We start from the raw sequence: 27,443 nt of genomic DNA on the forward strand, positions 1-27,443 counted from the left end.
ACTTAGGATCCACTGGTATCCAAATGAATATTCAACAAATCCAATTGAGTTTATTTATATGCACAAATAATGTAAAAGGAAGACCATCCCATTTATTAAGAGGGTATATGTGGCCACCTGAGCCACATTTAATATCTCACATAACTTCTCTCTTCATAATTTACAGTGAAAGGGTTAAAAAAAAAAGAGGCACTGGATGAAAATGAAAAAATAAAGGCCTATGAATAACCCACAAATGATGATATTCAAAGACCCAATGACAAGCCAGCAAATACTTGGCTAGTCAGAGGATACAGAGCACCATAAGAACACAAGAAATGCCACAAGAACCTTATATCTACATCTACAATCTGCAGGGTGGTTTGCTTTTTCACTTAAGGAACTAATATTTTCTCAAATTCACAACCAAAATTTTGCAAAAATTTTCAATTTTATGTGGCCACAAAAGAAAATAAATTATGTATAAGATGTTACATTTTGGTTAAAGAAAACTTAGAATGTTTATTCCAGCATTATGAGAGACAGAGGAAGAAAAAGAGGAAGTGAAGAAAAGAAAGGAGAGAAAGAGGGAGCATGTGTTTATTATGTATTAAAATATATCTGTCTATTACACATTATAGTATTTTATCCACTGAATTCTTGACAATATGATATAGTTCATTATCACAATTCACAAATATCTAACAAAATCAATACCAAAAGTTGATAGTCAACTTTCATCAGAGTTGGAACAAACCAAGGACATCTTTAAAATTCATATTATCCACAGTATGCATACAATTTGGTTTGGATCTTGATCCAAATCCCACTTCTGTCACTGACTGATGTGACTGCAACCTCTTAGTTTCCTCATCTGTAAAATGAAAGGGGTAGACTAGATGGTCTCTTCTGGTTCTAAACAGATGACCTATGATTTTAAAATCCATCTTTTCTCTTTTCTTTCTTTTTTTTTCCCTCCCTGAGGCTGGGGTTAAGTGACTTGCCCAGGGTCACACAGCTAGGAAGTGTTAAGTGTCTGCGACCAGATTTGAACTCGGGTCCTCCTGAATTCAAGGCTGGTGCTCTATCCACTGCACCACCTAGCTGCCCCTAAAATCCATTTTTTCTCATGAGAAGTAATCTTCTTCAAATCACTTCCTGGTAATTTTCAAAATATGTCACCTAGATTCCGGCCATCCTCTTGTTCTTCATCCTAATCTCCTGTGAATCACAGGCTTTGACATAAAACATTAAGCAAAGGAACTGACATCCAACATGAACTTAATAAATGTTTGTTTTCTTTCTCTTTCCTTACTTTCACAGCTATTTCTAAATTATGATACTTGAACTCTGACTACATGGCCTCTTACTAATCTTCCTATATTCTTAATACTTTACTTCTCTCAACACACTCTCTATATAATTGACACTATGTGTGGTATGGAAATGGTGAGGGGTCACCATTTAATAAAAAAAGCTGGAGAGAGCTCTAAAAAAAAAAATCAAAGTTTATTTTACATTCTCCCCAGAAGGGTGTCCCACCTGTCGAGCAGACAATGAAGAGAGCAAGTCCCTCGGGTGGGCAGGACAGCCCCTTTAATCCCTAATGCAAAACATCCCCTCCCACCACTGACCCTCCTCCTCATTGGCTGAGAGTCTTACATTCTAAACGTGAGAACTATCCACGAAATTGAACTTGACCAATAAGTACATAGTTGCCCATATTTGGCTGAAATAGGGAGGAGATATCATGAGAGGAGAAGGTAATTATGCCCTTGACTCAATGTTCAGAATCCTTCAGGTCTACTCAAACACTGAAGTAGAAGAAGCCTTACTCGATTTTCACAACAGTCTTGAAAGATCTCACCTCAACTCATTCCTGTGCACAATTTTCCATTTCTTGACTCAGTGCCTTTTCACTGAATTTCTCCCAATCCTAGAAAGCTCTCTCCCTTCATCTCAATCTCCTGGCTTCATTCAACACTCAAAATCCTGCTTTCATGAGTAGAGCCAATAAGGCCTTCCCGAATTCAATGTCCTTCCTTTGAGATTATCTTTCACCTGTATATATCTTGTGTGTGTGTGTATGTAAAAGTATATGTTTGTATATAGCATTTTCTCTCCTCATAAGAATTAGATATAAGTGTATATTTTTGTATATGGTCTTTAAAACCTTTTGTTTGGTTTTATATATATATATATATTCTATCAACATTGTTTCCTAGTTGAAAACTTACCTATTATGAAAACTTACCTTATGAAAGTTCACAGTGAGAAGATAAAATTTCAGGGAATCAAGTAAGCAGTTGAAGATTCCAGAAAATAAATGTATCACTGCCCTAAGAAACTACAAGGGGGAAGGGGGGGGAGAAATCTAAACTATTCTATATTATACTATACTATACTTCAATGTATAGTTTATACTGTATTTCAATTAATGACACATCTGTAATACAGAGGACTAGACAGCTACATCAACTTTTTTGTTTTGACTAACAATTCATACAGTATTTATAAAACTGCCAGGCTTAGTCTCTACATCTACATTTATGGACAAAACAGAAGGCCTTTTGTTGTCAGACTAGTTGTGTTATTTGCATAACACTGATTACCTCACTCCTGGAAAGAAAGTATACCTGGGCTGTGGCTGAGAAGTAGGAGTTAATTCACCAAAATGGAATTAAAGACATTAACTTCAAACAGATTTTTAAATTACCTAGTGAAAATCTCTTGGTATGACTGTCATAAGAGAGGAAAGTTTTGAACTTCTAAACTGGTGTCCATTTTCAGAATAAAATTTATGTAGGCAAAGATTGTTGTTAGCATTTGAAATAATCAGAACATACTTGCAGTTGTTCAGGCATTTTGGTTATGTCTCACTCTCTGTGAGAAACATTTGGGAGTTCCCTTGGTACTGATACTAGAAAGATAATAGAATTCCCTTTTCCTTTCCTAGCTCATTTTATAGATGAAGAAATTGAAGCAAACACAATTAAGTGACTTGCCCAATGTCACACTGCTAGTGTCTAAGGCTGGATTTTAAGTCAGGTCTTTCTGACTCCAAAGCCTATTAATAAAAAATATACTCTCAAAAACCCTGGGAAGTCAATCAACAAGCATTTATTAAACTTCCTATGTACCAGACAATGTGCTAGTCCCTGAGAATATAAATGCAAATAATAAGGCAATCCCTTAAGGAGGTAGAGCTTATATTTTAATGGAGAAAGGCAATTTATAAAAGAAATCCATAAAAGAGGATGGATAGCTCTGAATCCCCCTTAAAGCATCTAGGTACAGGGGTAGAAAATCAAGAGTATAGTCTAGAGAGAATAAGATCAGTTGGTTTTACAAGAGTTAAGCAATCAAAGCTAGAAGGTTCGCAGAGGAAGCAGGGTACTTTTAGAATATGGATCCCAGGACTTCAGCAAGTTTGTGGGATATAGAGACTTCTTGGGCATGGTAGAAGTTCAGAGAACAATAATGAAGTTACTCCATGTAGTGATATTGAAATGATTTGTATCTCAAACATTTATAGGTATGAGACTCAACTTAGAATTTTTTCTTTATATTCTTTAAACACAAACTTTGAAATGAAAGTGACTCCATTTCCAATTATCACCAGGACCTTGGTGAAGATGACTTTTATCAATGAGAGAGAGCAGCTCTTCTTGGGGCCAGCCCAGTTACTATACAATCTCTTATCTGTTATTATTCAGTCCTCAAAAGTTAAATACTCCATTCCTCATAAGTTATTTGTAAAATTAAGTTGTCTATAATATGCTTAGATTGCAAATTTGCTTCTGCCCCCTTCTTAATTCAGTCTGAGGAAGAAAGATCAACAAATGAATCATTTTTTTAAAATGAAATACATAATCTGGAGCACTTTTTAATCAATTTTTCATTTATTATTTATCAATACATAAAACAACTAAGTACTAATGTGTATTTATCCCTTTTGGCAATTAACACTATGTTTAAAGCACAAAATTCAAAGTCTGAATTTCAAAGACTGAAATTTATACATCATTTATATTTCTGTAGTACCATACTGGCAAGGGACCGATAGGAAAGTATATTTATTTATACCAGAAAGTAGGACTAAATGATCATAGGAGATGGAAGCCTTCTGAGAAAGAGGAAGCTCAAGGTCTAGAAGACCTAACTATGGATTGGTATGCTTGGCTATAACTTTCCTATAAGTTCCTCAAAATATGAAAAGAAAATGCCTCAGTGAAAAATCAGTATTAATAAGTAGAAAAAGACTAAGAATGACTCAACTTTTTTTATGAAGGAAGAGCAAAATTGACTCTTTTGGAATCAACAACCCTCAGTAACACTGGAATTAAAAATAAAGATTTTCTTGTGCTATTTAACCATTTTTCCAGGAAAAAAAAGTTTTGCACAATTTTTCTTTATTTCCTCATCAAAATCAAATTGATCCTAAGGAAAGAGTGCTGGTGTCTTAGTAAATATAATTGTGTGGGGTTGAACTGTTGTCTGGCTCATTGACTGACTAAAGAAAGACCTGCCTGACCACACAGTCTTGAATTTAACTCCTGTCCTTTGACTCATTGCTGCCTGGTAAAGTGGCATCCCTCATTCTCAGATGTTCTCTCCTTTCTTTAAATCTTACTTACTTGTTCTCAGCATTTTTTACTGCTCCTCTGTTTAGCACTTAAAGCTCTTCACACTCTTTCCAACTATGAGATGACTGATGTCAGTTCCAATGATCTTCTGATGAAGACAGCCATCTATCCCCAGAAAAAGGACTCTGGGAACTGAATGTGGATCACAACATGACATTCTCACTTTTTTTGATGTTGTTCACTTGTATTTTGTTCTATTACTCATTTTCTTTCCTTTTTGATCTGATTTTTCTTGTGCAACAAGAGAATTGTTTAAATATGTTTACACATATTGGATTTAACATGTATAATATATATTGGATTGCTTGCCATATAGGGGAAGGGGTGGGGAAAATTTTAAACACAAGGATAGCCTTGGTCAATGTTGAAAAATTATCTGTGCATATTTTTTGAAAGTAAAAAGCTTTAGCATTAAAAAAAAATAAGTTCTTCACAATCTGACTCCAATTTACCTTTCCATGTTTATTTATATATTACTCCCCTGCACACACATTCTGTTTTCACACATAACACACCATCCCCCAAGCTCCAATTTCTGCTGTATGGCTGAAATTCACTCTGTACTCAATTCTATGAGAATTCCTAGTTTCCTTCAGAGTTAAATGCAATCATCACCTTATATACGAGAGTTTTTATGATCCCATCTTCTATGACTTCCCCAAAAATTATCCTAAATTATATAATATATATCTCTTTTAATGGGACATTAGCTCTTTGATGACAGAAGTGTTTTTATTTTTGCCTTTGTAACTTCCTCTAACACAGTAATAGGCACTTAATAAATGATTAATTACCCTATTTCCTATAAGTGCCCCAAAATATGAAAAGAAAATGCCTTAGAGAAAAATCACTATTAGTCAGTGGAAAAAGACTAAGGATGACCCAATTTTTTTATGAAGGAAAAGCAAAATTGACTCTTTTGGAGTCAACAACCCTCAGTAACACAGGAATTAAAAATAAAGATTTTCCCATGTTATTTACCATTTTTCCAGAAAAAGGAAGTTTTGTACAGTTTTCTTATTCCCTCATCAGAAACAAAATAATATAGTTTTTTAAAAGTGGCACAACTATGAATTAACTCTTATAAACATTTTGGACTCATAGCAAAAATCATTAATCTATATACCGCTACCAGGAATATACACTTTAAAAAGGCAAAGACAAAAAGACATAAATGTACAATATTTCTAGTTATAAGAAAAAATTAGGAACTAAGTTTGTGCCCTTCAATTGGGAAATGACTGAATAAATTATGACTTATGAATGAAACAAAATATTATGCTATAAAAATGATAAATATTAGAGCAGCTAGGTGTTGCAGTGGATAGAGAACCAGCCCTGAAGTCAAGAGGACCCGAATTCAAATCTGGCTTCAGACACTTACCAGCTGTGTGTGACTCTGGGCAAATCACTTAACCCCAATTGCCTCAGGGGGGAAAAAAGATAAATATTAAGAATTCAAAGAAATTTAGAAAGTCCTATATATCAGGAAGCAGAGCAGAATCAAGAAAACAATTTACATGATTACAACAATGGAAAAGAAAACAATACTTAACAACTCTAATTTATATACTAACTAATCATGACTTCAAGTGCACAATGGAGTATGCTTTCTTCACCTTAGCAGAGACAATGAACTAGAAATGCAAAAATGACATTTTATTCGTGAAAAAACTAGAGTTTACTGGGGTAAGGAAGATAAAATGAGAAAGCAGTGATAGATTTTTTTTGTTTTGTTTTGTTTTCATATCTAAATAGTTTTTATTTACCAGATATTTGCATGGGTAATTTTATAACAATGACAATTGCCAAACCATTTGTTCCAATTTTTCCCCTCGTTTCCCCCCCCCCCCCCAGATGGCAGGTTGACCAATACATGTTAAATGTTAGAGCATAAATTAAATGTATATATGACCAAACAGTTGTTTTGCTGACAAAAAGAATCGGACTTTGAAATAGTGTACATTTAGCCTACGAATTAAATCCAAAAAGCAGTGATAGTTTTAAAAAGAAAGAAAAGAATATCAATAGGATACCTAAAATTATACCAAAAAAAGCAAGAAAAATTCAGAAGATGACACAGGGCAAATTTCTTTATCCCTTTGTTGAATTTAAGAGAATGAGAACAGGATCTAGGAATTTGTTTACATCTGATTCTCCCAGGTGAGGAAACTCCCTCTACCAATACAAATTAGCATTTTCTCTCCAATTAATATAATCTTAGCGTTATCTAGAGGTTAAATGACTTGTCCTAGACCACATAGTCAGCATATTTCAGAGGCAAGAAAGCCTCTTAGTAAATGTAATATAAACTTAAAAAAACAACATGGAACCAAACAAGTTTGTTTTATATATAATCCCTTTAACGTATATTAAAATTTGTTGGTGATTACTAAATATTGATGATTACTAAATTTTTTTGGAAAGCTAACTTATTCTTTGATTTTCAAATTGGGGAACCTGAGATACCTTTTCAATTCCTGAATGAAGTGTTAGGGTTTTTTGTTTTGTTTTTTAATTTCAGAAGGGTTAAAATTAGATCAGATTTAATGAACTACTCATTTGTCTTTAACACTGCAACTTAAACATGGCTGTTTCTTTAATTTCTTCTGACAGCATTTTGCCACCCGTACAAAAGCTCAACATCCAAAGGTGACCAACCATCTCGTCCTTAAATACACTTCACTCTTAGCTTCTAACACTTCAAAAAGAAAGAGCCATGCTTTCGGGCCTTCCTTCTCCTTCTCCCTCTCTCTCTCCATCTCCATCTCTCTCTCTCTTACCTCTCCAATGTTTCTCTTCATTTCCTTGGTTAGTTCTTGTCCTCTTGTAAATCCCTTAAAATGACTTGCTTTGATTCCTCTATTCTCTTGACAATTTCAAACAACTAAGGTGGCATAATGTTTGGACTACTGAATTTGGAATCAGAAAGACCTAAGTTCATAACCAGCTTCAAATACTTAATAGTTGACCCCCAACAAGTCATTTAATTTCTCTCAAATTTATTTCCTTATATGTAAAAAGGTTTAACAATATCATTTATTTCACCAGAGTGCTGTAAAAATCAACTCAGAAAACATATGTAAAGCATTCTGCAAATCTTAATCAGTGATATAATGCTAGCTATTACATCATCATTATATTTACTTCCACAATTTCAACCATCACCTCTACACAAATTGAAATGGACAGACAGGAGATAGACAGCTCTGACCAGATTATTCAATTTAAAGCATCATTTATTAGCTGGCTGGTGACTGACCCCACTAGACAGGCTAGTAGACTGAGGTACACTTTTAAGCCCATTTGCCACATCCTGGTACAGCCTTGCAGTTACAAATTTTGGGAGTCACTGACACAGTTTCTTGTTTACAATGGGGAAGTGTCTGGACGAGAGTGAGCACACAATGGAACCTGTTGGCAAGTTCTGCAATGTTGTCTTGACTCTGTTAGACACACACTTCTCAGAAAGTCTAGGGTCTCAAGAACCGGGGGATGGGGCCCAGTCTGAACATAACACTTCCCTTAACTGAGTTTAAGCAACATTTTCCTATAAGCCTGAAGCCCCTTGACCCAGGGGTCAAAATGACTCATATATCTTTATGTTTGCCACTAACCCTGGTTGAATTTATGTCTGAATTTTTGTCTCTTTAACATTCCACAAACAAAAATTAAACAGTTCCAAAATGAATGAAATAAATTATCTTTCCCCACAAATCTGCTCTTCCAGTTTCACTATTAGACTCCCCACTTTCTTATGTTCAAAACCTTGTTGTGATCCTTGAATTACTTTCTCTTATTCTGCTATCTTTAGTTTGACTTTTATACTACTGCAATATTAATCTCACTTGTACACAGATCTTCTTAAGGGAAAAAAGTGCTGGATTTGGAACCACAAGGCCTGAGTTCAACTCCTGTCTCTTCCTGACCTTGAGTAAGCCACTTCTCTGGGTCTCAGTTTTTTGGAAGTTGGCTTAGAATACCATGAATGTCTTTTATAGTTTTTGTAAGAAACAAAATGCCTTACTAAGAACTCTATAGATTCACTAAAGAAGCCAGGTAAAGATTTTTATTCATGGTGTTGCAAAGATTTTTATTTATAATCTTGCAAGAACAGGTATACACTTGAGTGCTAGACTAACTTTTTGTATCCTATCCCAAAACACAAGTCCTTCCTCTGATTGCCCATTGGCTAAATACTACAGAGGTTACAGCCCATTCAGGACACCTAATTCCCCTACATGAGCATGAGCACTAAACTGTGAGTTTCATAAATGCAAGGGCTGTCTTGTCCAAACTTTATACCTCACTTGATGCCTCCCACAGTGCTTTGCACAAAGAAATTCTAACTTCTTGAACAAACATGGTGCTCTTATAGGAGATTCATATGAAAAATATAAAAGACAAATAGATATGAAAGTAGAATTACAAAAGAAACCTACAAAAGAATAAAAGGGAAGAGACAGAAATATTGATAAATATGAAGTGTTTATGTTTTTTTCTCTAGAGAAGTGTATACTCAGGAGACTGAGTTTAAAAAAAAAATCTTCCTACTTTTATAGAACTAGAATTGCTTATATCTAGAAAGGGGTGGGGGGAGGGAGGAGAACAATACAAAACAATGAGCGTCTATATAAGAATACAGTCATTTTTAAAAGTCTAGTAGGATTTTTCAAGTTGCAATTTGTACTTTGGATCCAAATATTTCAACTTTTGTAAGCCAGAAAGGGCAAAGGAAATCTTGAAAGAATACAGATTGCATTTTTTTGTCTACTTGAAATCCAGGTGTTCAGTTTATAAAACAATCATTATTGAGTATTCTGGATTCCAAATAATGTCTGACATTGGTTATTAAAGCACAGTCCACTACCTTTGACATGGTTTAAGGTGTTATTATGGGCCAGAACTCAGAACTTGAAACCAAGGATTCTTACAAGGTACTACATCAGTGGACTTGATAGAGACAATAGTAATCTAATTTAGTCTGGTTAAGTATGATTGATTTAATCCTACAAGGAGATGTTATGGGCCAGAACTTGAAATAAGGTACTGCGACTTCCGGCCAAGATGGCGGCGTGGAGGCAGACAGCTGCTTGAGCTCCTCGTTTTCTCTCAGAACTTACTTCATGACAAGCCTCTGAGTTAATGCTTGACCCAGAAAGAAATCCACAAATAATCACCAAGAGAAGACATCCTTGAAAGTCGCCAGAAAAGTCTGTGTTTGCTCGGGGGAGGGTCAATCAGACTGGGCGCAGACTGAGGGCAGGCAAGCCAGAGCAAGACAGGCAGCTCACACAGCTCAGACCAGAGGGGGAGGGGTACGATCTCTGTCGTTTCTGTGAAAGGGCTTTTGCCCCAGTGTGGATACTCCGTCTTGGCAGCAAGCTAGGATCAGCAGAGAGGGTGTAAACACCGGAGGTGAAGATTAAAACCCCAGAAAGCCAGCCTCTCTCAGAGCCTGGCCACCCCCAACCCCCACCTGGACTGACTCAGTGCGTTCTCGGAGCCTCAGAACGCAGACTCAGTACAGTCATTGCTGTTCTGTTAGTGGCTCTCTGCTGGCCTACCCCCAGTCTGTAGAGGAAGCCCATTGATACCATCCAGCCCCATCCCCCGCAAAACAGACCAATTGTTTCTCTTGTCAGTTTGTTTTCTTTGATTCCTACTCTGACAAAATGAACAAAAAATTCAAAAGGGCTCTAACCATTGACAGCTTTTGTATGGAGAGAGAGCAGACTTCAAACAATGAGGAGACTAGGAACAGACTGTCCCCAGATGAATACCCTAAGAGGGATATGAGCTGCTCCTCAATACAAAAGAATCTCCTAGAGGACATCAAAAAGGCTCTCACAAGAGAGCTGGAAGAGAAATGGGAAAAGGGAAGGGAAGCTTGGCAAGAGAGCCTGGAGAAGTCATCCCATGCATTCAAAGACAGAGTGGATAAAGAAATCAAATCATTGAGAAACAAGATTAGTGAGCTGGAAAAGGTAAACAACTCCAAGGAAAACAGGATTAGTGAGCTGGAAAAAGAAAACAGCTCTCTAAAAAATAAAATGGATAAAATGGAAAAAAATTCCATAGAAGATAAAAACTCAATTGGACAATTACAAAGAGATATAAAAAAAGTGAGTGAAGAAAATACATCACTGAAAATTAGACTGGAACAAGTAGAAATGAATGACTCAAGGAGAAACCAAGAGGTAGTCAAGCATAACCAGAGAAATGAAACAATTGAAAAGAATGTCAAATACCTTACTAGAAAGACAACAGACCTGGAAAACAGATCCAGGAGAGACAATTTGAGAATAATCGGACTCCCTGAAAAATGTGAGGAAAAAAAGAGCTTGGATACCATTTTAGAGGAAATTATCAAAGAGAACTGCCCAGACGTTCTGGAAACAGAGGGTAAAATAGATATTGAAAAAAATTCATCGATCACCTACTGAAAGGGACCCTAAAATCAAAACGCCAAGAAATATAGTGGCCAAGTTCAAGAACCATCAGACAAAGGAAAAAATATTGGAAGCTGCTAGAAAAAAGCAATTCAGATATGGAGGATCCACAATAAGGATAACCCAGGATCTAGCAGCATCCACCTTAAAAGAACGCAGGGCATGGAACATGATATTCCAAAAGGCTAAGGAACTTGGTATGCAGCCAAGAATAACTTACCCAGCAAGAATGAGCATCGTTTTCCAGGGAAGAAGATGGACATTTAACAAAATCAATGAATTCCATCTATTTTTGATGAAAAAACCAGACCTACATAAAAGGTTTGATCTTCAAATACAGAACTCAAGAGATTTCTAAAAAGGTAAAAAGAAATCTTGAGAACTATACTTCTGCCAAAAAAATTATGTAAAGAACATATGTACAATTTGTCTTAGAAACTAGAGGTGGAAAGGAAATTATATCATAAAAAAGTGTAAAGTGGTGGTACTACATCTCCTGAAGAGGCAAAGGTAACCTATTATATCTGAGAGAAAGAAAGGAGGGAGATGAACATAGTGTGTATCAATAGACATATTCGATTTATGGTGAAACTTCTTCCACTTCATTGAAAAGTGAAAGGGAAGGAGTAAGCTAAGGGGAAGGGAATACAGAAATTTTGAGGAAAAGGGGTAAAATAAGGGGAGGATCTTTAAGGTGGGGGAGGGATCCTAAAAAGGGAGGGCTGTGAAAAGCAAGTGGTGTTCACCAGTTTAATACTGGGTAGGGGGGGTAAGAGGGAAGGAAAGGGGAAAAGCATAAGCAGGGGATAATAGGATGGCAAGCAATATAGAATTAGTCCTTCTAACCATAAATGTGAATGGGGCAAACTGCCTCATAAAGAGGAAGCAGTTAGACAGGATTAAAAGTCAGAATCCTACTATATGTTGTTTACAGGAAACACACCTGAAACAGGGTGAGACATTCAAACTAAAAGTAAAAGGGTGGAGCAGAATCTATTATGCTTCAGGCAAAACCAAAAAAGCAGGAGTAGCCATCCTCATCTCAGATCAAGCAAAAACAAAAATTGATCTAATTAAAAGAGATAAGGAAGGGCATTATATCCTGCTAAAGGGATGAATGAATAAAGGGATAATGAAGCAGTATCAATATTAAACATATATGCACCAAGTGGTGCAGCATCTAAATTCTTAAAAGAGAAATTAAGAGAGCTGTAAGAGGAAATAGATAGCAAAACTATAATAGTGGGAGATCTCAACCTTGCACTCTCAGAATTAGATAAATCAAACCACAAAATAAATAAGAAAGAAGTAAAAGAGGTAAATAGAATACTAGAAAAGTTTGATATGATAGATCTTTGGCGAAAGCTAAATGGAGACAGAAAGGAATATACTTTCTTCTCAGCAGTTCATGGAACCTACACAAAAATTGATCATTTACTAGAGCATAAAAACCTCAAAATCAAATGCAGTAAGGCAGAAATAGTAAATGCATTCTTTTCAGACCATAATGCAATCAAAATTACATTTAATAAAAAGCCAGGGGAAAATAGACCAAAAAAATAATTGGAAACTAAATAATCTTATATTAAAGAATGATTGGGTAAAACAGCAAATCATAGACATAATTAATAACTTCACCCAAGAAAATGACAATAATGAGACATCATACCAAAATGTGTGGGATATAGCCAAAGCAGTAATAAGGGGAAATTTTATATCTCTAGAGGCCTACTTGCTTAAAATAGAGAAAGAGAGGGCCAACGAATTGGGCTTACAACTAAAATTGCTAGAAAAGGAACAAATTAAAAACCCCCAGACAAACACAAAACTTGAAATTCAAAAAATAAAAGGTGAGATTAATGAAATTGAAAGTAAAAAAACTATTGAATTAATTAATAAAACTAAGAGTTGGTTTTATGAAAAAACCAACAAAATAGACAAACCCTTAGTAAACCTGATTAAAAAAAGGAAAGAGAAAAAGCAAATTGATAGTCTTGAAAATGAAAAGGGTGAACTCACCACTAATGAAGAGGAAATTAGAACAATAGTTAGGAGCTACTTTGCTCAACTTTATGCCGATAAATTCGATAACTTAAATGAAATGGAAGAATACCTTCAAAAATATAGCTTGCCCAGATTAACAGAGGAAGAAGTAAGTAGTCTAAATAGTCCCATCTCAGAAAAAGAAATAGACCAAGCTATTAACCAACTTCCTAAGAAAAAGTCCCCAGGACCAGATGGATTTACAGGTGAATTCTACCAAACATTTAAAGAACAACTAACTCCAATGCTAAGTAAACTATTTGAAAAAATAGGGATTGAAGGAGTCCTACCAAATTCCTTCTATGACACAGACATGGTACTGATACCTAAACCAGGTAGATCGAAAACTGAGAAAGAAAACTATAGACCAATTTCCTTAATGAATATTGATGCTAAAATCTTAAATAAGATATTAGCAAATAGACTTCAGAAAATCATCCCCAGGATAATACACTATGACCAAGTGGGATTTATACCAGGAATGCAGGGCTGGTTTAATATTAGGAAAACTATTAGTATAATTGACCATATTAATAATCAAATTAATAAAAACCATATGATCATCTCAATAGATGCAGAAAAAGCATTTGATAAAATCCAACATCCATTCCTACTAAAAACGCTTGAGAGTATAGGAATAAATCGACTATTCCTTAAAATAATAAGGAGCATATATTTAAAACCTTCAGTAAGCATCATATGTAATGGCGATAAACTAGAACCTTTCCCTATAAGATCAGGAGTGAAACAAGGTTGCCCACTATCACCATTACTTTTCAATATAGTACTAGAAACTCTAGCCTCAGCAATAAGAGCCAAGAAAGAGATTCAAGGAATTAGAGTAGGAAATGAGGAAATCAAATTATCACTTTTCGCAGATGACATGATGGTATACTTAGAGAACCCCAAAGACTGCTAAAAAGCTATTAGAAATAATTCAGAATTTTAGCAAAGTCGCAGGATACAAAATAAATCCACATAAATCATCAGCATTTTTATACATTAACAACTCAATCCAACAGCAAGAGATACAAAGAGAAATTCCATTCAAAATAACGGTCGATAGTATAAAATATTTGGGAATATATCTACCAAAGGAGAGTCAGGAATTATATGAGCAAAATTACAAAACACTTGCCACAAAAATAAAGTCAGATTTAAATAATTGGAAAGACATTCAGTGCTCTTGGATAGGCCGAGCGAATATAATTAAGATGACAATACTCCCTAAACTAATCTATTTATTTAGTGCTATACCAATCAGACTTCCAAGAAACTATTTAAATAACCTAGAAAAAATAACAACAGAATTCATATGGAACAACAAAAGGTCAAGAATTTCAAGGGAAGTAATGAAAAAAAAAATTAAGTGAAGGTGGTCTAGCTGTACCTGATCTAGAACTGTATTATAAAGCAACAGTCACTAAAACCATTTGGTATTGGCTAAGAAATAGACTAGTTGATCAGTGGCATAGGTTAGGTTCACAGGGCAAGATAGTGAATAAAAATAGCAATCTAGTGTTTGACAAACCCAAAGATCCCAAATTTTGGGATAAGAATTCATTATTTGACAAAAACTGCTGGGAAAACTGGAAATTAGTATGGCAGAAACTAGGCATGGACCCACATTTAACGCCACATACTAAGATTAGATCAAAATGGGTCCAAGATTTAGGCATAAAGAACGAAATCATAAATAAATTGGGGAAACATGGGATGGTTTACCTCTCAGACTTGTGGAGGAAGAAGGAGTTTGTGTCCAAGGGAGAACTAGAGACCATTATTGATCACAAAATAGAACATTTTGATTACACCAAATTAAAAAGTTTCTGCACAAACAAAACTAATGCAAACAAGATTAAATAAGGGAAGTAACAAATTGGGAAAACATTTTTACAGTTAAAGGTTCTGATAAAGGCCTCATCTCCAAAATATACAGAGAATTGACTTTAATTTATAAGAAATCAAGCCATTCTCCAATTGATAAATGGTCAAAGGATATGAACAGACAATTTTCAGATGATGAAATTAAAACTATTTCCACTCATATGAAAGAGTGTTCCAAATCACTATTGATCAGAGAAATGCAAATTAAGACAACTCTGAGATATCATTACACACCTGTCAGATTGGCTAAGATGACAGGAACTAATAACGATGAATGTTGGAGGGGCTGTGGGAAAACTGGGACACTGATGCATTGTTGATGGAGTGGTGAAAGAATCCAACCATTCTGGAGAGCAATCTGGAATTATGCCCAAAAAGTTATCAAAATGTGCATACCCTTTGACCCAGCCATACTACTACTGGGCTTATACCCCAAGGAACTACTAAAGAAGGGAAAGGGTCCTGTATGTGCCAAAATGTTTGTGGCAGCCCTTTTCATAGTGGCTAGAAGCTGGAAGAAGAATGGATGTCCATCAATTGGAGAATGGTTGAGTAAATTATGGTATATGAATGTTATGGAATATTATTGTTCTGTAAGAAATGACCAACAGGAGAAATACAGAGAGGCTTGGAGAGACTTACATCAACTGATGCTGAGTGAAACGAGCAGAACCAGAAGATCATTATACACTTCAACAATAATACTGTACGAGGATGTATGTTGATGGAAGTGGATATCTTTAACATAGAGAAGAGCTAATCCAATTCCAATTGATTAATGATGGACAGAATCAGCTACATCCAGAAAAGGAACAATGGGAAATGAGTGTAAACTCTTATTTTTACCTTCTGAATCCAATTCTTCCTGTGCAACAAAAAATTCGCTTCTACACACATATATTGTATCTAGAATATACTGTAATATATTTAACATATATAAGACTGCTTGCCATCTGGGGAAGGGGGTTGGGGGAGGAAGGGAAAAAATCTGAATACAAGTAAGTGCAAGGGATAATGTTGTAAAAAATTACCCATGCATATGTACTGTCAAAAAAAAAGTTATAATTATAAAATAAAATAAAAATTAAATTAAAAAAAAAAAAGAAATAAAGTACTAAGTGGAACTGAGGAGACAATGGTTAAATCTAATTTCTCATTGATTTAATCCTACAACAAATAATGGTTTCCTAGTGATATAATGATTGATTTATACTCAGTGTGGAGCATATAAGCTAGGAGTCTCAACCAGGGAGATTCCGAGACATTCAGAGAGAAGGCAAAGGACTGGCAGCAGGAGCCTAAGCTCTCAGAACCAAGGAGAGAAATTCAATTTGATCCTAGATCTTCCTGGAGGCTGGCCTGGACTCCTGCACTTCCCCCATTAACACCAAGGCCAGACTGAAAGGCTCTCCAGAAAGCTGCCCAGCCCCAGGAAGGAGATAATAAAGGATTTCTACTCTAAGAAAGCTAACAGGCCCCAGGAAAGGAGACAAGACTTTGAAAGAGACAATAAAGGATTTGGACTTTAACACCTGACTGTACTGTGGTGATTACTGAACTGAAATGAAGGCTGCTTCCAGAGACCCCAAGAAAACCTCAGCAGAGAACATTATATCAAGGAAATGAAACTTACATAACATTAGCCTTCAATCATTCTAATGATACCTATTTCATTACATTTTTCATTGCCTCCTACATAAGGTTCACTACAAATAATGTTGCCCCAAATGATGCTGTAGATTAAATCCACTATAACTGACATATCCCTAACTGCATTATTTTCAGAGAATCATCTGAAATAAGAATTTTAACATCATTCTCATGGAAATAATATTGTTTCTGCCTTATTGAAGATGTTAAGTCAAATATACTACATGCAATGTAGTCTTCTTGTTTTACAAATTATTGCTTAATTTGTCACTGAGAAAAAGCACATCAAGAAAGAAAAATAGCTGGCACAATGGATGAGAAAGATAATTATTATCTCAATCAATCAATAAAGAACAGCACCTACCAAGTGCCAAGCACAATGGTAAGCACAGGGTATGCAAAGCAGAAGTAAAAAGCAAAGCAAGGAAAAATAAGAAATAATTAATTGAGAGAGAGGAAGGAGAAAGCTTTCTGTAAAGGATGGGATTTTAGGATTAAAAGAATGCTTTCAGAAAAACCTGAAAGTACTTATACCAACTGATTCAATAAAGTGAGCCAGAATCAGATTAACATTGAACATAGTACAAGCAATATTGTATAATAATCAGCTGTGAATAACTTTCCTATTCTCAGCTATATAATGATCCAAGACAGTTCTGAAGGACTTATGATGGAAAAGTCTATTCATCTCCAGAAAAAGCACTGTAGTCTTATAATGCACATCCAAAGAATACTTAATTTTTTTTAAATTTTTCTTGTTCAAAAGAATAGGGGGGGGGGGGGGAAGTAAAATATCTTATTGGAAAAACAGTTGACCTGGAAAATAGATCCAAGAGTGATCATTTTAAAATAACTGGTCTACCTGAAAGTCACGTCCAAAAAAAAAAAAAGAGTCTGAACATTATCTTGATGAGAACTAGATAAGGAGTATCTAAATGAAATTAGGTTTAATTGAGGTCTAGTGGCAGGTTTGGGGTACAGGGAGTCAAATATAGCTCCCCTCCAACCACTCTGGATTTGGCGCAAGGATCCAGAGTTAAATGAGGTGTAGTAATGGCACAAGAGTCCTCTGTAAAGGAATTTACAGACCCGAAAACCTAGATTGATAAAAGAGGTTTATTATGGGGTTTGGAAGTAAGGTTAAAAGGTAGGAAGACATCGGAGCCGATATGGAACTAAGTCAACTAATTATTCAACTAATATGGAAATATGTTTAGAAGTGCATATGTTTAACTTACACTGGATTGCTTACTGTCTTGAGAGCAAAGTTGGAGGTAAGGGAGAAAAATTTGGAACACAAGGTTTTGCAAAGGTGAATATTGAAAACTATCTTTGTATGTATTTGGAAAAATATAATAGCACTACAAAAAGAAAAATATATATCAAAAATTCAGTTACAAAGTCCAGAATAAAAAACCTGGCAGGGTTCCAGCAGAGAAAAGGAAGGAGGGAAGAAAGAAGAGAGGGAGAGAAAGAGAAACCGCAAACAAAGACAGAGAGTGAGACAGAGACAGAGATGGAAGGACAAAGAGAAAGGTCTGAAGAAAAAGACATAAGTTCAGTTTTGAACATGTTGGCCTTAAAGAAGGTTTTGGAACCTCCAGATCTTTATTTCAATAGGCAGTAGGATATAAAAGGCTGCAGATTAGAGAGATTAGAGGAAATCAGCAAATCAGACACTGAAAAAGAATAGCCAAATAAGGAGGGAAGAAGCAAGATCAATGTCATAAATACCTAGAGAGAATGGACAGATATATAGCTAAAATCTCCCAATCATCCCACAATTAAAATGGGGTATTGAAGATAGATTCTGAAATATTGAGAAAACTTACAATTCTGACAAATATAGGGATAGAGGAAATGAAGGCTAGAACATTTCTTTAGGCTATAGCTGTAAGTTTTTTTTTTACAACCATAAAATAATTACTTCTATCCTTATACCAATGTCCCAAGAGAAAACTTTAGAAGGATTGAGAAGTTTATATAGTAAAGTAGCAGGGTACATATTGAATATAATTCTATATGAGTATAAAATATTGTAGACAAACTCTTTTGACTCTTTTCTACAATAGCTTTCAATATGCACCCAAAATATTGTCCATTTTATTAAGGTATCTCAATAACTGTAGCACAGCTAATCATTCTCAGATACTATCATTGTAATTTAAATTTTTATTATAATAAAGTTTATTGTAAAGGGCTACAACTGAGCAGATACAAGGTAATCTAGCACTTGAGGCTAATTACCAATTGGACAATTCTCTATTAACATGTTTGGAGGATGACCCTACTTAACTATTCTGTGCAGGCTTTATCGGTGGGTATGGCCAAAGAAGGGGAAGTGAGATGAGTGGGTGGAGTAGGAGGAGGAGGTTCATTCTTTTGGTGGTGGAGAGGAAGGAGGTGTAGAGATTCCTATATCTAATCCCCTGAGAATGATCCCAAAAGACCAAGAATAAAGACTTTTGCTTATCCAGACTCCTGCTGATTCTAAACTATCCAGGGTCTCAACAGTTTATAACAACAACAACAACAAAGTTAAAAATTGCTTTTACATCTAATTGGGCAAATGTTTATTGAAAATTAAATGCAGGATTTTAGTTGGGACTTAAAGGAAACCAGAGAGGTCAGTAGGCAAAATTGAGGAGGAAAGGCTTTCAAAATATGAGGGTCCATCAGAGCAAATACCCCAAAACAAAAAGATGATATGTTTTGTTCCTATAATAGCAAGGAGGCTATTAAAGAGTGTAAAATGTAAGAAAATTGGAAAAATAGTAGGCAGCTAGATTATGAAGGGCTTTGAATACCCCATTTTAAGGAGTTTAACTGCATAGGATAGAAGAGATATAAGACAACATGGATGGATTTCTTTCAGATTTTTAAATTAGTGCTCAAATAATTTTTAAATAGTATTTTATTTGTTCAAACACACGTAAATATGGTTTTTAACATACATTTTTTGTAAAACTTAGTGTTCTAAATTTTTCCCTCCCTCCCTTACCTTCTCCCTTCTCAAAACAGTAAGCAATCTGATACAGATTAAATATCAAATCATTTCTTAAATACAAATGATAATCTAAATTTCTTGCCATTTATGTGAAATATATAAAGCCAATCAAGTTCAGGTATTCAATCTCAAATAAAAGTTAGCATTTTTGCTAAATATTATGGGACTTGGAAGAATTTTTTTTTTTTTTTTTTTTTTTTGGCAGAGACAATATCCTGGCACAGCAGTGAGATCTAATCTGAGGTCTGACTATAGGTGGGAGGAAGTCTGTTTACATATAGGCCAAGAGAAGCATATGGATAGCTAGAAGGAGGCAGAAAACTCTAGGGGAAAAGCCATGATATCCTTGTTTTAAAAGACACTGTGTTATTGAAGGCTACTGTGCCTCACACAACTAGTCACTTGAAAAATGTTTCTCAAATGTAGGTACAAGAAGGGCATTCTTAGACTTACATATAAAGACAGTTTTAAATTAATTCTTGTGTATGTTGCATCTTTTCTTTCTCATGATTTTTTCCTTTAGTTTTACTAGATTTTCTCCACTCTGTAAAACTCTTTGGAACTCAGAATAAATTTTAAGCTGTGAAATGATGATGCAAAGAATTCAATCACTGGATACAGTATAATATCATTGAGTAGCTAACTACTACGTATATGGTGCATAGAACAACAGTCCTGGAGTCAAGAACAAATGAGTTCAAATCTGTTCTCAAGCACTTACTAGCTGTATGACCATAGGCATATCATTTAACAACTATTTATCTGTTTTCTCACTGGTAAGCAACCCTATCTTCTAGGATTGTTATCAAGATCAAATTGTAAAGTGCTTGCCACTTTTTTAAAGTATTATTTAAATGTTAGCTATTATTGCTATATATTTAAAGAACCATATGAAATATCAAAGCAATAAGAGAGCTTAGTGATCCTCTAGGTCTTTTGCAAAGACTCAAGTAAGTTGACAAAAGTCACATAGCTACTTAAGGACAGAAGTATAATTTACATATTGTCCCCTCTGTTGTCACTTTATAAATGCCTGTCAAATGATTTAACTGTTAATCATAGCAGTTTCTAAATATGAGGATGTTGTAGTTATTATTTTATTTTTGGATCCATCTGTGTGACCTTCAACAAATTATTTAACCTATTTTCATGTGAAGAGGAGGTTGGATAAAATCTCTTACAACACCTTCCAACTTTAAATCTATGATCACATGATCTGTCATCTCCTCAGAACAGGGAAACCAAGGTATAGAAACCCCTACCACTGATGGCAATTGGCAATTAGCTAATGATCTGTAGTCTAAGAGTTCTTTAAAAGTATTGATTTGTCTTTCCTGATTACAAGGTCAGTCCTCTAGTCAATTAAACAATCAATAACTCTCTTAAAGTCATTTATCAAGAACTATAATGAGTGCTAGGGATATGAAGAAAAAAGTGGAATAGTCCCTACCCTCAAGAAGCTTATATTCTAATAGGATATACAAAAAAGATACAAGAGTGGCAGTCAGTATAATCAGTGTAATGGAATCCCAGGCATTATGAGTGGAACTAGAAGTATGTAGATCATTGTTACATCCTTTTCAGTACTTGGACAGTTAAGGGCATAGTATATAGAGTGCTAAGTCTAGAGTCAAAAGGACTCATCTTTCTGAGTTCAAATCGGAATTCCAACACTTACTAGATGTGTGACCTTGGGCAAGTCACTTTATCCTGTCTCAGTGCTCTGGGCAGCTCTGATACCAACCAGCATTAATAGAAAAGATTTCCTATGAGTTCCTTTTTTCAGAGAATACACAGTTCCAGTACCTTCCCTATGACAATAGTGATGCAATTAGTGTTAATAGAGCAAAAGCAAGAGAGAGAAAGCTGGGGGAGGCAATATATGGCAGGGCACATGACAAGAGTCTAATCAGGAGGCATTGATGATCTGAAGGATAGCGGGATGGAATGCAAAGTGTGATCTGGGATTGGCTACAATGAATAATAATTTTTACTCACCCTCTCACCATTCACTCACAAATTAAAACAGCTCTGCCCTGGGACAGAATCTCAAAAGAGAGTGGATTAATGCCCCCTCTTTTCATTAAGTCAGACATTTTGTTTTTCTAAATTTATTTATTAGTTTTCAACTTTTACTTTTATAATATTTTGATTTCCAATTTTTCCTCCTTTTCTGCTTCCCTCCTCTTTTCCCAAGACAGCAATCAATCTGATAAAGGTTATACATTTACATTATATTAAACATATTTCCATGTTAATTATATTGTAAAAAGACAATGAGAACAAAAGGGAAAAATCATGAGAAAGAAAAACCAACAAAAAGTAAAATCAATCTTGTCAGATTGCTTAAATCAAGTCAGATATTTTATATAAACTATAGGTAACAATAGTAATGAGCAAATGCAGCTCTAAACTTTTACTCCTATTCCTAGGGGCCTGCCTGCCTTAGTTTCCTTATCTGTAAAATAATGATAATATCACCATCTCTCAGAATCATCATGAGGATTTAATGAGAAAACTTTAAAGCACTGTGCAAACCTTAAAGTGTTATATGAATGCTAATTATTGTATATTACTATTAATATTCACTGGGCATGTGACAATTAAAAAAAAAAAACTGAAGCCTATGAGTCTCAAAGACCCACATGGTTCATTTTCAGTAAGCTGTCTCTGCTCTGGAGATTGTTGATATCATTACTGCCCTTCTTTAAAAATTTTCATGCTTGTATTATATCTGAGGCATATTTGATGATTAACAAATAGTAGAGGAAACAAATTATTCCTAATTCTTGACTAATGTAAATTTACTTATAAAGCACTAGAGAATCAACAAGGAAACTAATTGAGACAACAGTTTCAGTAAAGGGGAAGGATCAATCAACCACATTAATTATCTACTGTTGCTCTTCATAACTGGACTTGCTTCATGTTAACACAATAATTCTAAATTTCTGTGTGACCAAAGAGTCCCAGAAAGAGATTATAGGGAATCTCTGTGCTAATACTGGGTATAGGACATGGCACTATTTGATAACTCCATTGTTCATACCCACTTTCCAGTAACAATTCTGGGACACAGAGAGGCATATGAAGTTTCAAGAAATCAAGGGTTTTATTGAGTAGTATTACTTGCTGTCCAAATGAAGTAGGGGCCTCAGAAACAGTAGCACTTTTGGTCTCAAGGGAGCAGGTGGCCTGAGCAGTATTATTTGCATTCACAAGGGATCAGGTGCTCTAAGGAGGAATATCATTTTCAGTCCCAAGGGAGCAGGGGGCCTTCCTGAATAAGGATGAGGTAAGCAATAACTACACTTTTCCCTGAATCACACTACTTTGGAATCACCAAAAACTTCCAAATACCCAAAACTAACACTGAAAACAATATAAAGAAAAGCCTGAAGCTCAGGATGGTGCTCCCCACTGCAGGAATTGAGCCCAATTTTAACATAGAATTCAAAGTCAAGAAATAGCATGCAAAAACAAGCAAAAAACAAAAAAAGAACCTGACCATTAAAAGTTACTACAGGAAAGATAAAGACACAAACTCAGAAAATAGCAATGTCAAAATGGCTAAAATCAAAGCCTCAAAGGAAAAGAAAAACAATTGGACCCAAGCCCAACAAGAATCCCTAGAAGAACTATAGAAAACTATTTTCAAAATCAAATAAGAGTGAGAGGAAAAAGTGGAGAATGAAATAAGAGCAATGCAAGAGAATTATGAAAGAAGAATTAACAGCTTGGTAAAAGAGACATAAAGAATGAATACAGAAGAAAATAATGCCTTCAAAACAGAATTGGCCAAATGGAGAAAAAGAGGTACAAAAACTTACAGAAAAAAATAAGTCCTTAAAAATTGGAATTAAGGGGCAGCTAAGGGGCACAATGAACAGAGCACTGGCCCTGAAGTCAAGAGGACCTAAGTTCAAATCCATCTTCAGAAACTTAACACTTCTTAGCTGTGTGAGCCTGGGCAAGTCATTTAACCCTAATTGCCTCAGGGAGGGAGGGAGGAAGGGAGGGAGGGAGAGAGGAAGGAAGGAAGGGAGGAAGGAAGGAAGGGAGGAAGGGAGGAAGGAAGGGAGGAAGGGAGGAAGGAAGGGAGGAAGGGAGGAAGGAAGGAAGGGAGGAAGGGAGGAAGGAAGGGAGGAAGGGAGAAAGGGAAGGAGGGAAGGAAGGAAGGAAGGAAGGGAGGGAGGGAGGAAGGGAGGGAGGGAGGAAAGGAGGGAGGAAGGGAGGGAGGAAGGAAGGAAGGGAGGAAGGAAGGAAGGGAGGGAGGGAGGGAAGGAGAGAGGGAGGGAAGGAGAGAGGGAGGGAGGAAGGGAGAGAGGGAGGAAGGGAGGAAGGGAGGGAGGAAGGAAGGAAGGAAGGAAGGGAAGAAGGAAGGGAGGGAGGGAGGAAGGGAGAGAGGGAGGAAGAAAGGAAGGGAGGGAGGGAGGGAGGGAGGGAGGGAGGAAGGAAGGAAGGAAGGAAGGAAGGAAGGAAGGAAGGAAGGAAGGAAGGAAGGAAGGAAGGAAGGAAGGAAGGAAGGAAGGAAGGAAGGAAGGAAGGAAGGAAGGAAGAAGAAACTGGAGTTAAGCAAGAGGAAACTAATGCCTCCATGAGACATCAAGACACTACCATAATCTGTAAATAAAAGTATGAAATATCTAATCAGAAAAATAACTGACCTGGAACATAAATCAAGGAGAAATAATTTAATAACTATTAGATTATCTGAATCACAGCTGTAGTTTAGCATCATATTTCAAGAAATTATCAAGCAAAAGTGCCCTGATAGTTTATAGAACCAGAAGGTAAAAGATAAATTGAAAGAATCTATTAATCACTTCATGAAATAAATCCTAAAATGAAAATCCCAGGAATATTATACTCAAATTTCAGAGCAAAGAGAAAATACTTTAAGCAGTGAGAAAGCAGCCATTCAAATACCATGAAGTCACAATCAGAATAACATAGAATGTAGTAGTTACTACATTAAAAAAGCAAAATGCTTGGAATAAGACATTCTGGATGGCAAAGGAGCTAAGATTACAATCAAAAAGAAATTATCCAGCAAAAATGAGTATAACTCTTCAGGGGAAAAATTAGACATTTAATGAAATAGAGAACTTTCAAACATCTGACCCAGAGATACCACTGTTAGGCATACAAATCAGAAAAGTCTAAGACACATGGAAATATTCCATCCATACACAGCAAAATATTTCTAGCAATCTTTGTAAACTAACAAAGCATTAGAAACTATCAATGTCCACCAATTCACAAATACTAAACAAACTGCTATGGAATAAAATATTAGTGAATCATATTAAATGCTGAATGTGGATGTGGAAAAAAAAAAACCATGGGAAGATTTATATGCTGAAAGCTTATATATTTAACCAGAATGCTATTAAAGCTTATAAGATTTATATGTTGAAACTGAGGTGGGAAATTATAAGTACCAAGGGAGGGCACCAAAGAAAAGATAGAGAAATTGTGTCTCTTTCTATTCTTTGGGAATATAGGAAAATATGGGTATGGAATCCTGCATATAATGTTGATGTGAAAACCTTCCATATATCTCTGGTATATAATTTTTAAGAATATAGCTGTTTCAAGTTGTCGGCACTATCAGAATGTGAGTTCTTTTGGTGTAGGGGACTGTGTTCTTTGTACATTCAATGCTTAACACAGTGCCTCATAAACAGTAAATTTGTAAATGTTTATGACTGACCATGGAGCAAGTAACTAAGGATGAATACAAAAGCATGGCATAGTCTTATTGAAATGTCAGAGATAATAAAGTTCAGAATGAGCTAAAATGTACAAGGAAAATTTACGATTACAAAAATGAACTTTTGGGGTTTTTTGGCAAGCTTTTTTCCCAGGGGAAAAATAGGAGGATTAAAGAAGGAAAAGGACAATTGTCCAAGTTGGATGTGACCATACTAGGTGATGAAAGAAAAAAAGACAGTTCTTATTTTGTTTCTATTTTTTCTGCCAAGGAAAATGATCTTTGTTTCAAAATGTCAAAATAAAGATACCTAACAAGGAATTGATATCAAACATAAGGAAGTTGAAATATAGTACCTAGCTTGATGAGTTCAAGTCACCTGGCCCAGATGAACTTGCATCCTTGGGTACTGAAGAAATCTGAATATGTGAGTGCTGAACCATTGTCTCCACTCCCTCCTAAAGAATGGGAGAAGTATCAGAAAACTGGAGAAAAAATAAGGGTTAAGTGAATCTCAAAAAAAGGATGAAAATGGAGCATGCACACTATTATCAAACTGGCATAAATCTAGAATATAGCATTAAAAGGATGACTAGTGAATATTGAGAAAATATTAGTATAAAGAGTTTCATCAAGAAAAGGTTATAATTGTGTAGCAGCTAGGTGGTACAAAGGATCATGAGCATCAGCTCTGGAATCAGAAGGATGTGAGTTCAAATTCATCCTGATATTCACACTTATTAGCTATGTGACCCTGGATAAGTCACTTAACCCTGATTGCAGAGGAAGAGAAGAAAGAGAGAAGACATCCCAGATTTGTTTTTCTTACAGATCTACACTGGTAGATTTTTATATGGTTTACACATATTTTAGCACATTAATTGAAAAAATTCCTCATAATATTCTTTTGGAAAGAATATAGAAATGGGAATAAAACAATAGTTCAATCACATAGGTAAATAATTGGTAGGTGACTGGATACCAAAAATAGCCATTAATGGTTTGATTCGGAAAGAAACTCTGCAAAAATCTGTGGTTAGCCCTGTGTTATTTCACATTTGTGCCAATGACTTAGATAAAGGCAGAGATGGCGTGTTTATCAAATCCTCAGATGTCACTAAGATGTTTAAGGTCTACATACACTCTCTCTTTCACTCTCACTCTCTTGCATGCACATGCTCCAGTTCTTCATTACTACCTGCCTAATGTACATTTCCCACTATTTATTCTCAAAATCAACATGTTTAAAACAGTACTAATGAGTATTCACAAATCCATTATTTCTATCAAGAGCATCACCATTTTTCATTTGACAAAGTCTGAAATTTCAGAATCACTTTAAATTTTTGACCTCTATATCCAATTCGTTCCCAAGCACTTCTTTTGATTTTTAGCTCCAAAACACTTTCCACATCCATTCCCTCTTTCTCTATTCACACAGCAACAATTCTAATTCCAATCTTTATTGATTCTCATTTGGACTATTACAATGGTTCTTAATTTGTCCTTCTATTTCAAGTAATTCTTCTTTCTAATCTATCCTTCAAAAAACTACCAAAGTGATATTCCTAAAGCACAGCTCTTATCATCTTATCACTCCTCTTTATATTCTACATTCCAGCCAAAATGATCTACTTCCTGCTCATTGTACCACAATATGCTAGCTCCCATCTCTGTGCCTTTCCACAGATTTTTCCTCCATGCCTAAGAGACACTGTGTCATAACTTCTTCCTCCTGGAACAAAGCAAAAAGCATCTAAAGAGGAAAAAGTAGATCTGACCTGTTTCAGAAAGCCTATAAGAAGAACAACACTCAGAGAAAAAGGGAAGAACCATTTAAGAAGAGAGGCAGAATACGACTATTTTCCTATAGAGAAAGCTGGACAAAGAAGTGATGTGCTACAGATCTATGTGTTATTGAGGGAGTTCTAGTGGCAGTCACAGAGTTGTGAAAATTCCCTTTTGGTCAGTGCAGGTCCTTTGTGAAAGAATTCGTGAACCCAAAGAATTTTAGGCAAAAATGACAATTTGTTGTTGGATGAGAAGTCATCTTTGCTAAGAGA

The 27,443-nt window shown here is 35.5% G+C and overlaps 1 protein-coding gene across 11 annotated transcripts in view; it reads right to left on the reverse strand.

The window, feature by feature from the left end:
- Positions 1–27,443, reverse strand: part of TANC2 (tetratricopeptide repeat, ankyrin repeat and coiled-coil containing 2) — a 567,085-nt gene that overhangs the window by 391,783 nt on the left and 147,859 nt on the right. For 2 of the 11 annotated variants that reach the window (XM_074260890.1, XM_074260889.1), the window contains one exon: positions 25,737–25,838. The exons of the other annotated variants lie outside the window; for them this stretch is intronic. The gene's annotated coding sequence lies outside the window, so the exon portion shown is untranslated. The remainder of the gene's footprint in view (positions 1–25,736; positions 25,839–27,443) is intronic. 11 annotated transcript variants of the gene reach the window in all.

Source organism: Sminthopsis crassicaudata, chromosome 4, assembly GCF_048593235.1.
Source record: "Sminthopsis crassicaudata isolate SCR6 chromosome 4, ASM4859323v1, whole genome shotgun sequence".
In the NCBI taxonomy this organism is placed as follows: domain Eukaryota; kingdom Metazoa; phylum Chordata; class Mammalia; order Dasyuromorphia; family Dasyuridae; genus Sminthopsis; species Sminthopsis crassicaudata.